Genomic DNA, 4,109 nt, shown 5'->3' with positions numbered 1-4,109 from the left:
TAAAGTAGAGAAAAATGAGGTCCTCACAAAGGGAAAGTAAAGTAAGAGGAATGAAGATTAAAAAAGAAGAAATGGAATAAGATAAGTAAGTAATGGACAATGAAAAATGAAAGTAAGAAAAAAGAGGATAGCCCAGGAATTCAGGAAAATCTCAACTACACGGCATCGATAACATGGATCTTTGCCCTCCAAAAGGCTCTATGTGAGGTCATAATTGGCACAAGACCCAGACTAAGCATGTCATTCTTCACAACCTCACCTATAGTCATTTTAGGTTTGTCCCTAGCTCTTTTAGCTCCTTTAATCGACATCAGATCACTTCTCCTTACTGGGGCGTCCCCAGGCCTTTGTTGCACATAGCGAAACAATCAAAACATGCATTTGGTTTATACTGCTTTTGGAATTGGTCATTGTCCTGATATATCTAGTCTCATATTTGGTTTATTTTGTTCTTTAAAAATATGATCTTATGTATAAGTAATTAAACTACTCTTGATTTAGAGAAATGTTCTTGTTCTCTAAGAAGTTTAACTGGTCAAATGATTTTATTTTTACATGAGACTTTTTGTATTAGGTAGACGACAAAACTAGCTTTTCAACAAATCCAAGATTGCTTAAATCTGATTTATTGAAAAAGTTATGTTCCGGTCAAACCTTGTTTGATGTGCATGAAAGCTATAAAAATCGCTCTAAATGAATTTTTTTTGTTAGATAAAAAATGAATATTTTACCGCTCTTTTGTTTTTTAGCTACGTTTTACCATATTAAGATTTATGAAATTTTTAGATTTAAGAAAAGCCCCAATATTGCAAAGTTTAAAATTTCACCTACCGTCGAAAATCCATTTTATTCTTGAACTGGGGGGGGGTTGACTTTTTATCATTTTAGAATTTTTTAACTATATTTAATTGTATTCAAATAGGGGCATTTGCTTATATATGAACAATACTTTAAGTATAGATAAGGGGCAAACCTGGCTCGACACCACTAAGGTAACAGTAGCCTAAACCCCAAAAAATCTATCTGGATATCTAGACAACTATGAACCAAGCCTACAACCATACTACAATAAATGAAACTATAGTGTAAAATGTATTTATTGAATCAACGATTAGTGAAGTTTTTTTTTTTTTTGTTAAAAGGCAATCTATTCAAAAGAGCAAGATACACTCCTGTCATCATGTACATGTGGAACAGATAGGCAGGGATCGACTAATGATCAAACTGTCCTACTCGCTAAGTATAATTCCCTCCTAGCAAGAACATCAACAATAGTATTAATAGCTCTTGGAATAAACTGAAAAATACAAGAACCAAAGCAACTTAGGAAATAACAATGATGGAGAAATGACAGTCCTTGATTGTAAGACTGAGATCAATTCTTGATTGTCGCTCTCCACGATAAGATTATCAGCACCCTCAGAATTGCTTCCAACAAACCTTGCTTTACCGCCAGTGCTTCTTTAAGAAGAACATCATTCATAGCACCTGGTTCAAACACTGCTAAAATGTAGGCCCAAGTAATATCTGATATCAAACCCCAAACCTCCACATCTCTTCTCTGCTAGAACTGTAGCTTCACAATTCAATTTGTAGGTATAGCGGGGAGGAGGCTGTGCGCCATGACAAAATGGCCACTGGTCTTTGAGACACAATCGATGGCGAACAAGGAAGACTTGAAGAACTCAAAAGGTCTCTTCAGGACTTCTGAGCCACTTCAATCACCTCTATAGGAGACCATTGATGATGAGCAAAGAGCATATCATTGCGAGCTATCCATAAAAACCAACAAACAAAAGCACACAAAGAGGATGATTCCTTATAGAACTCCTTCCCATGTGGATAAAAAATCCTTCCAATCTTGAATCTAGTGATGCAAAGGATATATTTCCTCATTTGGGACGATGAAGGAGAGATTACAACCAAATCAGACCGACCTTACGAAGGGACAATGGAGAAAGAAGTGGTAACTAGTTTCTGTCATAGCCCCACACCACTGGCATTAAGGATCCACTGCTATTTGTCTATGATTGAGAGCTACTGAAGTAGCAATATCACCCACACAAGTTCTCCATAAAAGGTTCTTAATTTTTTGGGTACTAAAGCAATTCCATATTTGTTTCCATACTTGAGAGGGCACTAGGGTCCAAGAGTGCTCCCTTGTCGATGATGGGCGGTGTGCAACCTAGGAGAGCCATTGATTAGATATTATATGATATACGCTTTTAATAGAGAAGATATCTTTCTTTGAAGCTCCCCAGATTTGGTAGTCTTCTCTATCAAAAATGTCAAGAGAAGTTTGAAGGATAGCCTCTTTGTAAGGTGGATGAAAATATAGATCAAGCATATGATGATTCCATGCACACTCTATTATCGTGATCAATAGATTTGAAACAAACTAAAGATGGCAATCACGTAATGTTGGATATAGCAAGCAGAATTTTGGCAAAGATGGAACCCAATTATTGTTCCAAATTATAATCATGATCAATAGATTTGAAACAAACTAAAGATGGCAATCACGTAATGTTGGATATAGCAAGCAGAATTTTGGCAAAGATGGAACCCAATTATTGTTTCAAATTATAATCTTATCATCATTAGTCTCCACATTCCAAATAAGACCCATTTTGAGCACATCCCTCCCCTCAATAATGCTACGCCAAGCCCAAGATGGGTTAGCCCCCAGTTTAGCATGAAGAATATTTTGGTTGGGAAAATAGATCATCCTCATGAAAGTTGTCCATATAAAATCCGATTTGGACCCATAGCCACCAAGCCACCTTACATAGAAGAGCTTTATTTTGTAGGTTTGGGTCACGAAAGCCTAAACCACCTTCCCCACCTTGTCAGAGATGTCTTTAAATAGTTAAGCTTTAGTACCACCAAACTCCAGTGGAATCCCAAGATACTTAATAGGCCCTTTACCATAGGATACCTTCAAGGTTCGAGAAAACCAACGACGAAAGAGAAGAGGAGCATTTAGGCAGAAAGAGAAAAATGATTTCTATAGATTCACAGCTTGAACACTCGCCTTGCAATACTAATCTAGACACTGTCTTAGATGACATACCTCTGAAAATTTCACCTTCGAAAATAATAAACAGTCATTTGCGAAAAGTGGAGGTGATATTGGCATAGCATAATTTCCAATCCGAACACCTCGAACCATCCCCTCTGCTTCGACTTTTGATATAATACTACTGAAAGCTTGATGTAGACACTGAATTTTGTCACCCCCCAGCAATGATGACAACTGGACACGGACAGAAATTGGTATCTCTCTCAAGGACTCTTGCTCCTACATTAGAGCCAAATCACCTTGATATCCCTAAAAATGACTTATAAGAACCTTGTACCAAATGCTAAAGGAGGTACTGCTCACCTTCCCTAGCCACGGCAGTCTTGCTAGCCAGTTAGCAGGTCGTGGGGGTCTAGGGGGCAGGCAGCCCCCCTGCAGGGGTGTAGGGGGGTGGAGCCTGCCGATAGAAAATTTTATGAAGAGTCAAAAGGGAGGAAAAAAACCTTGAAAAGCCCAAAGAAAGAAGCCTAATAGGCCCAAACAGGCCCAAAAAGAGCAAAGAAGCCCATTTAAGGCCCAAAAGTGTGGGGAGTGACATACTGTAACCACGGCGCCATGGACAGTCCTCCACGACACCTTGGGAGGCTGCAACGTCATCCTGATGACGTCGGCCACGGTGCCGTAGGGTCCACCATGGCAGCCCCCCTGCGGGGGTGTAGGGGGGTGGAGCCTGCCGATAGAAAATTTTATGAAGAGTCAAAAGGGAGGAAAAAAACCTTGAAAAGCCCAAAGAAAGAAGCCTAATAGGCCCAAACAGGCCCAAAAAGAGCAAAGAAGCCCATTTAAGGCCCAAAAGTGTGGGGAGTGACATACTGTAACCATGGCACCGTGGACAGTCCTCCACGGCACCGTGGAAGCCTCCCACAGCAGCATGGGAAAAAACCACGCCGCAGTGGGAGACTGCAACGTCATCCTGATGACGTCGCGCACGGCGCCGTGGAGGTTTCCACGGTGCTGTGGTGGACCCTACGGCACCGTGATTCCTAGATCCCCTCCCTATAAATAGGAGGGTCCCCCTCCCCCAAAA

Source organism: Telopea speciosissima, chromosome 11, assembly GCF_018873765.1.
Source record: "Telopea speciosissima isolate NSW1024214 ecotype Mountain lineage chromosome 11, Tspe_v1, whole genome shotgun sequence".
NCBI lineage: Eukaryota > Viridiplantae > Streptophyta > Magnoliopsida > Proteales > Proteaceae > Telopea > Telopea speciosissima.
This window is presented reverse-complemented; position numbering follows the sequence as displayed.